Raw genomic sequence first — 14,123 nt, 5'->3', positions numbered from 1 at the left:
ATGTAACATAGTAACCAAGTAACATACTTGTTAAGGGCAGCATGGTGGCGCAGTGGTTAGCACTACAGCCTTGCAGGGCTGGGGTCCTGGGTTCTAATCCCACCCTGGACAACATCTGCAAAGAGTTTGTATGTTCTCTCCGTGTTTGCGTGGGTTTCCTCCAGGCACTCCGGTTTCCTCCCACATTCCAAAGACATACTGATAGGGATTCTAGATTGTGAGCCCAATCGGGGACAGTGATGATAATGTGTGCAAAACTGTAAAGCGCTGCGGAATATGTTAGCCCTATCTAAAAATAAAGATTATTATTATTATTATTAAGGTTGAAGGAAGACTTTAAGTCCATCTAGTTCAGTGTTTCTCAACTCCAGTCCTCAAGACCCCACAACAGGTCATGCTTTCAGAATTTCCTTAGTATTGCACAAGTGATAATTTCATCACCTGCGCAAGCATTAATTCTATCGCCTATGCAATACTAAGGAAATCCTGAAAACATGACCTGTTGTGGGGTCTTGAGGACTGGAGTTGATAAATGCTGATCTAGTTCAACCCATAGCCCAACCTAACATGCCCTAACATGTTCATCCAGAGGAAGGCAAAAAAAACCCATGTGGCAAAGAGTAAGCTCCACATTGGGGAAAAAAATTCCTTCCCGACTCCACATACGGCAATCAGACTAGTTCCCTGGATCAACGCCCTATCAAGGAATCTAGTGTATACAACCTGTAACATTATACTTTTCAAGAAAGGTATCCAGTCCCCTCTTAAATTTTAGTAATGAATCACTCATTACTAGTGTTGAGCGATACCGTCCGATATTTGAAAGTATCGGTATCGGATGGTATCGGCCGATATCCGAAAAATATCGGATATTGCCGATACCGATATCCGATACCAATACAAGTCAATGGGACACAAATATCGGAAGGTATTTTCTATGGTTCCCAGGGTCTGAAGGAGAGGAAACTCTCCTTCAGGCCCTGGGATCCATATTCATGTGTAAAATAAAGAATAAAAATAAAAAATATTGATATACTTACCCTCGGACGCGCCCTGGTTGTCACCGCTGCAACCGCCATGCTTCCCTTTCTAAGAATGAGCGCGTTAAGGACCTTCGATGACATCGCGGCTTGTGATTGGTCGCTGAGCAGTCATGTGACCACTTGTGATTGTCGCGTGAGCGGTCACATGACCGTTCAGCGAACAATCACAAGCCGCGACGTCATCGAAAGTCCTTAGCGCGCTCATTCTTAGGAACGGAAGCATGGCGGTTGCAGCGGTGACAACCAGGGCGCGTCCGAGGGTAAGTATATCAATATTTTTTTTTTATTCTTTATTTTACACATGAATCTTAATCCCGATACCGATTCCCAATATCACAAAAATATCAGAACTCGGTATCGGAACTCCGATACCGCAAATATCGGCCAAAACCCGATACTTGCGGTATCGGAATGCTCAAAACTACTCATTACAACATCATATGGCAGAGAGTTCTCACTGCTCTTACAGTAAAGAATCTGCATCTGTTATTATGCTTAAAACTTCTTTCCTCCAGACATAGAGGATGCCCCTTTGTCCCTGTCGTCCCAGGTCTATGATTAAAAATGTCATCAGAAAGGTCTTTGTACTGTCTCCTCATATATTTATACATTAAAATAAGATCACCCCTTAGCCTTTGTTTTTCCAAACTAAATAGCCCCGAGTGTAATAACCTATCTTGGTATTGTAGACCCCCCTGTCCTCTAATAACCTTGGTCGCTCTTCTCTGCACCCGCTCCAGTTCAGCTATGTCTTTCTTATACACCAGAACTGTACACAGTATTCTAAGTGTGGTAGCACTGGTGATTTGTATAGAGGTAAAATTATGTTCTCCTCATGAGCATCTATGCCTCTTTTAATGCATCCCATTATTTTATTTGCCTTTGCAGCAGCTGCCTGACACTGGCCACTAAATGTGTTTGTCGTCCACCCATACACCCAGGTCTATTTCATTGACGGATTTGCCCAGTGTTTTACAATTAAGCACATAATTATACATCTTATTACTTCTACCCAAGTGCATGACCTTACATTTATCCCCATTAAAGCTCATTTGCCATTTATCAGCCCAAGCTTCTAGTTTACATAAATCATCCTGTAATATAAAATTGTCCTCCTCTGTATTGATTACCCTGCAGAGTTTAGTGTCATCTGCAAATATTGAAATTCTGCTCTGTATGCCCCCTTCAAGGTCATTAATAAATATGTTAAAAAGAAGAGGGCCCAATACTGACCCCTGTGGTACCCCACTGCTATCTGTGACCCAGTCCGAGTGGCTCCATTAATAACCACACTTTGTTTCCTATCCCTGAGCCAGCTCTTAACTCACTTACACATATTTTCCCCTATCCCCATTATTCTCATTTTATGTGTCAACCTTTTGTGTGGCACCGTATCAAAAGCTTTTGAAAAGTCCATATACACCATGTCCACTGCGTTCCCTTGCTCCAGTCCGGAACTTACTTCTTCATAGAAACTGATCAGATTAGTCTGACATGAACGGTCCCTAGTAAACTCATGCTGATATTGGGTCATGAGGTTATTCCTCTTCAGATACTCCAGTATAGCATCCCTTAGAATACCCTCCAGGATTTTACCCACAGTAGAGGTTAAGCTTACTGGCCTATAATTTCCGAGTTCAGTTTTTGTCCCCTTTTTGAATATTGGCACCACATTTGCTATAAGCCAGTCTTCTCGTACAGACCCTATTATTATGGAATCTTTAAAGATTAAAAATAATGTTCTATCAATGACTGTACTTAGTTCCTGCAGTACTCGGGGGTGTATCCCATCCGAGCCCGGAGATTTGCCATTTTTTGTGATTTTTAGATGCCCTGTACTTTCTACTGGGTTAAGCAGGTGACATTTAATGGGGAATTTTTGTTATCACTGATCATGGGATTTTCTTGTGTAAATACTGTTGAAAAAAAGTAATTTAGCATATTGGCTTTTTCCTCAACCTCATCCACCATCTCACCCAGACTATTTTTAGGGGGGCCAACACAATCATTTTTTAGTTTCTTACTATTTATGTAGTTAAAGAATATTTTGGGATTATTTTTACTCTCTCTGGCAATGAGTCTCTCTGTCTCAATCTTTGCTGCCTTGATTTGCTTTTTACAGAATTTATTTAATTTTCTATATTTATTTAATGCCTCATCATGCATAGCAGTATGCACCCTCGACCTGCGGCTCAAGGATTGTATATATGTGCCAAGATGTACACTGGATAGCATTATCAATAGTTGAGCACATTTCGTAATGGGGATTGCACCAGATAGAAATGTTATATAAAAATAAATGCAAAGTATTAATAAAATACTCCCTAAATCGAAAGTCACTGAATCTCAAGTCACACACTTACCACCGTTCGCACTTATGCTCCGGTCACACTCGCTAAGCAGAAGATTTAAAGAGAGATTTTTTTTCCCTCAGCAGCAATCCACCACCCTGCTATTCAGTGCAGTTCCAAAAGGCAACATCTCAAGTTTTAACAAAGCTAATGTTTTATTTATTTTCATTACTACATTTTAATGGTATATTTTACACTTTAGCATGCTGTCTTAAACACCAGGAAAGCATCTTTGTGCAATAGTGAAATTGTCTTCTGATCCATAGAGGTGATGTGAGATTTTAGTTAGTTTTTGACCATTTTTAATTTCAGGTAGAAAGTAGACCAAAAGCCCTAAAATGACAAAAACTAATTCAGTTAGAACTTTCCTTAAACTGGTTAACAGTGGTTGGAAAGGACTGTAGACATTAGATTCTGGACATTTTTGAACGTCCATGTTTATGCATAGTCGTTCTTTTATGTTAACAGGTCTTATATGAAAGTTAATAGAATAGGTTTGAGCAACTCAATTGGAGAATAGCCATGGACAAATCGATAATGAAATTACTGGACACGGTCTTCAAATTGAGGAACATTTTACTATCAACTAAGACACAGCTTATACAGTCGGGTCTTTTCTGTAGTAACATATGGATGCGAAACCTCGACGATAAAAAAACAAGACAGAAGATGTAGAGGATGAAGATGGCACACCTAAGAATGAAGCAATACCAGCAAGCAAAAAAGAAAAGGGCACACAGCAACAAGTGACAGCAAAAAGTACAGCCAAGAAGCAACGAAGAGTGGTGGTGGTGGGAGACTCACTACTGAGAGGCACAGAAGCAGCCATCTGCAGACCGGACATAACTGCAAGAGAAGTATGCTGCCTTCCAGGTGCGATGATCAAGGATGTGACCGATAGGATACCAAAGCTCTTCAGCTCCAAGGACGTCCACCCATTTCTTCTGATACATGTTGGCACCAATGACACGGCAAGGAAGGACCTACCGACAATCTGCAAGGACTTTGAAGAGTTGGGGAAGAAAGTAAAGGAACTGGATGCACAGGTAGTTTTTTCTTCTATCCTTCCAGTAGACGGGCATGGCACCAGGAGATGGAACAGGATCCTTGATGCAAACAACTGGCTAAGACGATGGTGCAGACAACAAGGATTTGGATTCCTGGACCACGGTGTGAATTACTGGTATGATGGACTCCTCGCCAGAGACGGACTACACCTCAACAAACCTGGGAAACACACATTCGCCAGAAGACTCGCTACACTCATTAGGAGGGCGTTAAACTAGAAGAAGAGGGGACGGGAAGAAAAACATTAGACTCGAACAAAGACGACCCAGGAAAACATACTCAGAAGGGAGGTAAGAACATTTCTAAAACAATCCACAGTGAGGAGATTGGAACAAAACAAAATCCTCTAAACTGCATGCTCGCAAACGCCAGAAGCCTGACAAACAAGATGGAAGAACTAGAAGCAGAAATATCTACAGGTAACTTTGACATAGTGGGAATAACCGAGACATGGTTAGATGAAAGCTATGACTGGGCAGTTAACTTACAGGGTTACAGTCTGTTTAGAAAGGATCGTAAAAATCGGAGAGGAGGAGGGGTTTGTCTCTATGTAAAGTCTTGTCTAAAGTCCACTTTAAGGGAGGATATTAGCGAAAGGAATGAGGATGTCGAGTCCATATGGGTTGAAATTCATGGAGGGAAAAATGGTAACAAAATTCTCATTGGGGTCTGTTACAAACCCCCAAATATAACAGAAAGCATGGAAAGTCTACTTCTAAAGCAGATAGATGAAGCTGCAACCCATAATGAGGTCCTGGTTATGGGGGACTTTAACTACCCGGATATTAACTGGGAAACAGAAACCTGTGAAACCCATAAAGGCAACAGGTTTCTGCTAATAACCAAGAAAAATTATCTTTCACAATTGGTGCAGAATGCAACCAGAGGAGCAGCACTTTTAGACCTAATACTATCTAATAGACCTGACAGAATAACAAATCTGCAGGTGGTCGGGCATCTAGGAAATAGCGACCACAATATTGTACAGTTTCACCTGTCTTTCACTAGGGGGACTTGTCAGGGAGTCACAAAAACACTGAACTTTAGGAAGGCAAAGTTTGGCCAGCTTAGAGATGCCCTTAATCTGGTAGACTGGGACAATATCCTCAGAAATAAGAATACAGATAATAAATGGGAAATGTTTAAGAACATCCTAAATAGGCAGTGTAAGCGGTTTATACCTTGTGGGAATAAAAGGACTAGAAATAGGAAAAACCCAATGTGGCTAAACAAAGAAGTAAGACAGGCAATTAACAGTAAAAAGAAAGCATTTGCACTACTAAAGCAGGATGGCACCATTGAAGCTCTAAAAAACTATAGGGAGAAAAATACTTTATCTAAAAAACTAATTAAAGCTGCCAAAAAGGAAACAGAGAAGCACATTGCTAAGGAGAGTAAAACTAATCCCAAACTGTTCTTCAACTATATCAATAGTAAAAGAATAAAAACTGAAAATGTAGGCCCCTTAAAAAATAGTGAGGAAAGAATGGTTGTAGATGACGAGGAAAAAGCTAACATATTAAACACCTTCTTCTCCACGGTATTCACGGTGGAAAATGAAATGCTAGGTGAAATCCCAAGAAACAATGAAAACCCTATATTACGGGTCACCAATCTAACCCAAGAAGAGGTGCGAAACCGGCTAAATAAGATTAAAATAGATAAATCTCCGGGTCCGGATGGCATACACCCACGAGTACTAAGAGAACTAAGTAATGTAATAGATAAACCATTATTTCTTATTTTTAGTGACTCTATAGCGACAGGGTCTGTTCCGCAGGACTGGCGCATAGCAAATGTGGTGCCAATATTCAAAAAGGGCTCTAAAAGTGAACCTGGAAATTATAGGCCAGTAAGTCTAACCTCTATTGTTGGTAAAATATTTGAAGGGTTTCTGAGGGATGTTATTCTGGATTATCTCAATGAGAATAACTGTTTAACTCCATATCAGCATGGGTTTATGAGAAATCGCTCCTGTCAAACCAATCTAATCAGTTTTTATGAAGAGGTAAGCTATAGGCTGGACCACGGTGAGTCATTGGACGTGGTATATCTCGATTTTTCCAAAGCGTTTGATACCGTGCCGCACAAGAGGTTGGTACACAAAATGAGAATGCTTGGCCTGGGGGAAAATGTGTGTAAATGGGTTAGTAACTGGCTTAGTGATAGAAAGCAGAGGGTGGTTATAAATGGTATAGTCTCTAACTGGGTCGCTGTGACCAGTGGGGTACCGCAGGGGTCAGTATTGGGACCTGTTCTCTTCAACATATTCATTAATGATCTGGTAGAAGGTTTACACAGTAAAATATCGATATTTGCAGATGATACAAAACTATGTAAAGCAGTTAATACAAGAGAAGATAGTATTCTGCTACAGATGGATCTGGATAAGTTGGAAACTTGGGCTGAAAGGTGGCAGATGAGGTTTAACAATGATAAATGTAAGGTTATACACATGGGAAGAGGGAATCAATATCACCATTACACACTGAACGGGAAACCACTGGGTAAATCTGACAGGGAGAAGGACTTGGGGATCCTAGTTAATGATAAACTTACCTGGAGCAGCCAGTGCCAGGCAGCAGCTGCCAAGGCAAACAGGATCATGGGGTGCATTAAAAGAGGTCTGGATACACATGATGAGAGCATTATACTGCCTCTGTACAAATCCCTAGTTAGACCGCACATGGAGTACTGTGTCCAGTTTTGGGCACCGGTGCTCAGGAAGGATATAATGGAACTAGAGAGAGTACAAAGGAGGGCAACAAAATTAATAAAGGGGATGGGAGAACTACAATACCCAGATAGATTAGCTAAATTAGGATTATTTAGTCTAGAAAAAAGACGACTGAGGGGCGATCTAATAACCATGTATAAGTATATAAGGGGACAATACAAATATCTCGCTGAGGATCTGTTTATACCAAGGAAGGTGACGGGCACAAGGGGGCATTCTTTGCGTCTGGAGGAGAGAAGGTTTTTCCACCAACATAGAAGAGGATTCTTTACTGTTAGGGCAGTGAGAATCTGGAATTGCTTGCCTGAGGAGGTGGTGATGGCGAACTCAGTCGAGGGGTTCAAGAGAGGCCTGGATGTCTTCCTGGAGCAGAACAATATTGTATCATACAATTATTAGGTTCTGTAGAAGGACGTAGATCTGGGTATTTATTATGATGGAATATAGGCTGAACTGGATGGATAAATGTCTTTTTTCGGCCTTACTAACTATGTTACTATGTTACTATGTAAGATGAGTTAACACACTCAAAATATGGTCCTGGAGAAAGATGTTATCAATATCATGCATGGCAGGAAGAGCAAACAAATCAATTTTCGAACAAATCAAGTGATACATGTCACTTGAATTAAGGATCACCCAGCTACAAGATGGCTACTTTGGACACATCAAACAAAGAGAGCAATCAGTGGAGAAGTACATCATGGTCAGAAGAAAAGAAGGAACAAGACATAGAGGCAGCCCAGCAATCTGATAAAATCAAGCTATCACGATAATGGCAGAGAAGACCCTGGTGGCCCTTTCTAGGCTTGCACAAGATTGGTTTTCCAACAGATCGTTCATCATCAAGTTGTTATGGCTCGAGATCAAGCCCAAGGCCATTAAATAATAAATTTAAATAATATGAAGTTAGCAACATGACATAAGTACTTATAATTCACAGGGTCAGAATATCAAATGATCTTCTGGTGGGGCTAATATTTAAAACATGACTACTCTAGACTAAAGATTCTGCATACACCAGAAGATAACCTTTCATGGAAGCAATCATTTGACACCAGGGTCTATTTTCAAGGGTTATTTCACAAAAGATTTAATTGATTGCACTGTCCTGAGTGCACATTGATAACGGGATGGGCACATGTTTTGAATAGATGGAGGGTGAGACCTCAGAATAAATTGCTCTGGAGGACCCAAGGAACCCTATTCTGAGTCTTACTACTACATTCTGATCATTTACAGTTGGAGGTCTATTTTACAGCTAAAGTACATTATGCCCAGAATAGTGACCAAAAGAAACTTACTATATCCCAAAATTATGAGTCATGAAATATGAGACATGATAGTTTAGTGGGCATTGGTGTTAATTTCAATCATACTAGAATCTTCAAGTTTAGAATACAGTTACACCAAAATTAGTCCATTCATTTGTCTACTTATTTACCACCCTCATCTTCCTCGATTATTTTTCTCCATTTACATTAGGTTAAGTCTGACAAAAAAAGTAATATTAGTGGATGAGGTTTAATTTCAATTATAATGCAATAGAAATCCAATAGTGGTTTTAAATAAGACTGAAAAGAGCCACAAAGGTAACATTTTTTTTGCCAGATAATATCATTCTCCATATTGTCCTACAATTATCTAATAATTATTGAAGGCTGACAGACGTTTCTTTGGCATCTGGTGTTGGTAGAGACATGCATGAGACATAATGAGTGCCTCAGGTGTCTGGAAGTTACTTATCACACTTTGCTTTAGTGCACATTTGGCCAATTTGTATATTCAGGGGAGTATTTGAAACTGATAACTGTTGGCATAGCAATTATTTGGCACATATTTACTACATATTGCATAAATTTGGCAGCATATTCTCATAAAATTTACTGCTGACATACTTTAAGAAATTATTTAGTGATATACTAGCAGAGGTAAATCCAAAATGTACAAAATTAATTTATTTGGAGAATAAATAAAAAATTGGAAGTTAATAACTTATGGTATAACAACTTGATCAGTCAAGGGTCCAACCATATATGGCTATGGAGAATTAACCAGTACAAAAGTATATGGCAACTTTAGCACTGGGACCCTTGTACTATGGTTACAGTGGTGTGACCCTTATGATTAGACCATGAGAGTACATTGATGGCTTTGGGCCATTGTGCAGGAAGTGTAAGTGGGCCCCTCTCCCTTCATGATGACAAGATATACATAGATTATATAGATTGTTTGTGTTTGTATATACATTTCATAGTTTTCTCTCTTATTTATAGCAAGGTCTCTTATTAGCTAGCATCCTTTTTAGTTTTGTACAGTGCCATTACTTATTACATAGCATCCTTTATTGTTATATATGATGTTGTCTATTATTATATGGTTTCATCTTGTTATGTATAGCGCTGTCCCATTATTACATAGTATCAACTCTTGTTATGCAAAGCATCAACCCTTACATATTTTTTTGTTATTCATAGTGCTCTCTCTTTAATTGCATCCTCTCTTGTTAATGGAATATAAAATGACTGCTGACGGAATGCACAAAAAACTTTTTCAAGGAGGCTGATGGACTGGCCTTCTGGTCAGATGCTGCTGTATCAGAAGTCATTTTATTGTATATGTAACAAGAGAGGACTCTAAGTAAGGGCTCCTTCAGATGGCTGTGATCATCGGTCCAATCCTGGATTGCAATGCACGGACTGGCAGTGTGTCTCCCGACCCCAAGCGTGACAGCCTAATAGAAGAATTAGTATTAGCATTGTGATCCAAGATTGGACCGATGAGCACGGACATCTGATCTGAAGGATCCCTAATAAAGAGAGGGTGTGTCAATACTCAAACCCAGGGATTCCTGTGCATTTAGCAGCATTTCTTCTCTTTGAGCTATTTAATCGAGATGGGCGAACCCGAATGGTAATGCTTGGGTTCAGTACCGAATATGTAGTGTCTGAACACAGACCCCGAAATTGAACTTCATCTGGAAGTTCATGTCACTGTTCATGTTTGGAAGCCCGAACAAAGCTTGTTGAAAGGCTGCAGCACAGTCAATCAACCTGCTTTCCTGTGTGGGCACTTTCGGCTTACTTATAGCCATGTCAAGTAATGGCATGGCTGTAACTGGCAGGCACACTGTGTAAAAAAAAAAAGACTTGGAGTCTTGTCTACTTTTGATTACCAGTGCAGGCAAAGCCAACAGCTGTGGGCTGCAGCCCCAAGCTGTCAGCTTTGTATTGGCTGGTTATCAAAAGTAGTGGGGTCCCTACACATTTTTTAAAAATTATTTAAATAAATAATTTTAAAAAAACGACGTGGGGTCCCCCCAAAATTTTTGATACCCGGCCAAGCTAAAGCAGACAGCTGGATATTGGCCTTCCCGGCCTAAAATTAGCAGCCCATAGCCATCTCAGAAAAGGCGCATCTAATAGATGTGCTAATTCCGGCACTTTGCCAGGCTCTTCCCACTTGCCCTGGTGCGGCGGCAAGTGGTTTAATAGTTTTGGGTTAATGTCAGCTGTTTTGTGTCCACTGACATCATGCCCAAGTGTTAGTAGTGGAGAGGCGTGTATCAGACAACCCCATTATTAACACTGTAATCAAAAGTAATAAGGACACAGGAAAAAGTCCTTTAATTGATATAAACACACAGAAAAAAAGTCCTTTAATTGAAATAAAAACTCCCTGTTCCTCCATTTACCCATTTATTAATGTAAAAATAAAAATTAAAAATCACAGTATTCTCACTTGTCCACCGATAATCCATATGTCCGGCAACATGCTCCAACTCTGCTACATCTGGATGCATTGCTGAGTGGTGGTGGCATGATGTGACTGCTCAGACGAGCATCCAGAATATGCTGAGCTTGTATCAAGGGATAGTGCCATACAAAACTAGAGAGGATACTATGTAATAAGGGGTGGTGCTGTGCATAACAAGAGAGGACACTATGTAATAAGTGATGGTGCTATGCATAATAACAGAGAAAACTATGTAATATGGTACAGTGCTAAACATAGCAAGAAAGTACATTATTAAAGGATGGTGCTGCACATAGCAAGCGAGTATACTACATTCAGAGGTTTGGTGTTTAAATAGTAAGGATGGATTCACATACTCGTTTGTAATGTCAATGTGCTGGCTGACTTTTTGTCAGTCAACACACAGACTTATTGAGTGTGTCCTATTCCAATCCTCAAAATCTGTTGAGAATTGGACAAATTCTGAAAGTAACTGATCTCATTTTCAGATGTATGATTTTCACAGATGTGTGAATGGATTTTCTCCATCCCCACTTCATTGAAAATCCCTGAGAGCATCCTCCTCTACACCTCAATTCATTAAGAGCCATTGAAGGTGTCTTCCCCACCCCAATCCACTGTTAGTTCCTCATAGTGTCCATCCTCACCCCAATTCATAAAAAGTCCATCATAGTGTTGTCACACCCACACCCAATTCATTGTAAAGCCTCCTATAGTATTTCCCCCACCACTAGTTCATTGAAACTCATTAGTAGCATCCAATTTCACCCCCCCAATTCATTACAAAGCATGCTATCCTCCTTTTCTCCCATTGTGATCTCCACTCCAGACAACACCCCCTTCTTGGTATTCCAAGCCTATTTCTAAATGACGCAGGTGGCATGATGGCATCATCACTCCGCACATCTACATCATAGAACAATCTATGGACAGGAAGTGGAAGGTGGTTTCCTGTGGCTCTGCTGCTTATTTCTACTTCTGGCAGGAACGCTGCAGAAATGCTCCATGCCCAGCGTGCTGCTAATGATAAGGGAAATCTGGCATTGGGCCCACGTCATAACTTCGAGGCCCCAAGAAACAGGTTTGATTGCTTAGTTATAAGCTGTCACTGCATGGACCCAACTCCACCTCTGGGTCCGGTGCAGCTTCACTGGCCTCACTGGCAATATATCCACCACAGGATTAGACTTATGTGCCATGTCCAACTCATAAAAGCTACTTGTAAAATCCATTCTCGACGCTATTGATTCCAAATGTGAGGATTTTACATAGGCTTATCCATTTTTCATGTTTATTATGAGTATGCCAGCTGGATCAGTGTTAACATTCATGTTAATTTAAGTGTCATTTGTGTAAATCATAACGTGTAGTAAAATACGCCATGCATTGCAATGAACTTGTCGTTGAAGATTGGAAAATTCTTCAAATGGAAAATTCTGTTATTCTTATTATTGTTATAAATGAAATAGTAAATCATGACTGAAATCTAATTACAAAACACATTTATTAACCCACATTTATTATGCTTGGTAATGTGCAAACCTATGCGTCTTCCATTTATGTTGGTAATTAACAGGGACTTTAACTACATCTTGCGCACCTAGGAACACAATGTTAATAGACCCAAGTTTAGTGATTGTGTCCCATATATGTCTAATCCTGAACAATACATAGTAGTGCATAAGAACTAAGAAAAAAATATACGTGGTTAAAAATGACACTGATCTAGTAAGCTATTAAGTTACCTTTGTTGTAATTTTCTGTATTATCACTTGGCTTACTGGGATAAAACATACCAAAAATTGAGCTTCTTCACAAAATACAGATTCACAATGAAGAAGGAAGTGTAAGGGTATATGGATATGATGCCTTTTTTAGGTGGGCCTGCTCTGAAGCCTGCCTGAAAAAGCTCTAAAATGCTCAAAGATTGAACATATGCATTTATATGGCAAAATTACTTTCTGCACTTATGTTCAAGCTTTTGATTGTATTTTAAGTGCTTAAGATTTCCAAAGCTGAGGAGGTTTCAAAAGAAATTACCTGACCATTTTTCTGGTGTATTCTGCTTGGAAGATGCCACAAATTAAGTAAGGAAGTCTATGGGGATCCAAAAAAGAGAGATGGAAGACACATGGAGTCTTTTATAGCATTTAAAAAACTGCACTATAAAAAAGTCTATGTTCCCTGAAACAAGTTCCGCCTGCAAACTTGCTGGGGTGACGCGAGTTTAAAATATGTTCTGTGCACATACGCTTAGCGTGGTAATTAATATTGGATTAGTGTTGGCCAAACCTACTGATTTTGGCAGGATGGGATAGGTATCAACTGAATAAGAGACCAGACAACAGTTATGTAAAGCGTGTCTCCAGCTTAAAGGGTAACCGTTCTTTGAAGTAACAATTTAGAATAAGCTGTCATGTGTGTTCAGAAGGAGAAAAATCTGATGTGCATTGATGAGGGGGTGCAGGTTGAACTGGGAAGCCTAAGCTGTAGACTGTAGAAAATCAATCGCACTCACATGAGGAATTTCAGATTAATGCTTGTTTTTATTAAATGAAACCTGTCAGCAGGATTGTGTACAGTAACCTACAGACAGTGTCAGGTTGGCACCGTTATACTGATTAAATTGATGCCTTGGGTGATGAAATCCTTCTTGTGGTTGTTGTTTAATCTTTATTATCAGTTTAGAGTTAATGATATGCTCATGCTTCGGGGCGGCCTGGGGGGGGGTGTTAATGTGGTGCTGTGCTTAGGTATTCATCCGTATGGCTTCTGACAGGTCACTGACCACTCATTGACCTGCCCCATAGTTTACATAATGAATATTATATAATCATACTAAAAATAATAAAAAAACCCTTCTGCAGTCAGGCGCCAGCCATTGCACCTGCACCTTATAATGGTTGAGGTTATCCTGATATTTAAAAAAAAAAATCCACTTGAAAATGGCACTGCCATGCCTGCGCGTGTTCAGCCACGGTTGATATACAGCAGCTGTGGCCAACATTCTAGGCAGCAAAGTGCAAACAATAAAAGGTAATTGTCAGCGGAATGGTGCACAATTTTGATAACAAGCAGTTGAATGTTTTAACAATCATTTTGAAATAATAGCCAACTTTTAGGATGCAAATAATCCCATAATAATTCCTTCTTATCAATCCAAATAAT

The 14,123-nt window shown here is 39.8% G+C and overlaps 1 protein-coding gene across 1 annotated transcript in view; it reads left to right on the top strand.

The window, feature by feature from the left end:
* The window catches only part of EDIL3 (EGF like repeats and discoidin domains 3), a 1,157,741-nt gene that overhangs the window by 666,631 nt on the left and 476,987 nt on the right, over positions 1 to 14,123 (top strand). The gene's annotated exons all lie outside the window — the stretch shown is intronic.

The sequence above is a fragment of the Ranitomeya imitator genome, chromosome 1, assembly GCF_032444005.1.
Source record: "Ranitomeya imitator isolate aRanImi1 chromosome 1, aRanImi1.pri, whole genome shotgun sequence".
Classification (NCBI taxonomy): Eukaryota; Metazoa; Chordata; class Amphibia; order Anura; family Dendrobatidae; genus Ranitomeya; species Ranitomeya imitator.
Note: the sequence above shows the minus strand (reverse complement) of the source record. Positions and strands in the feature narration are given on the sequence as shown.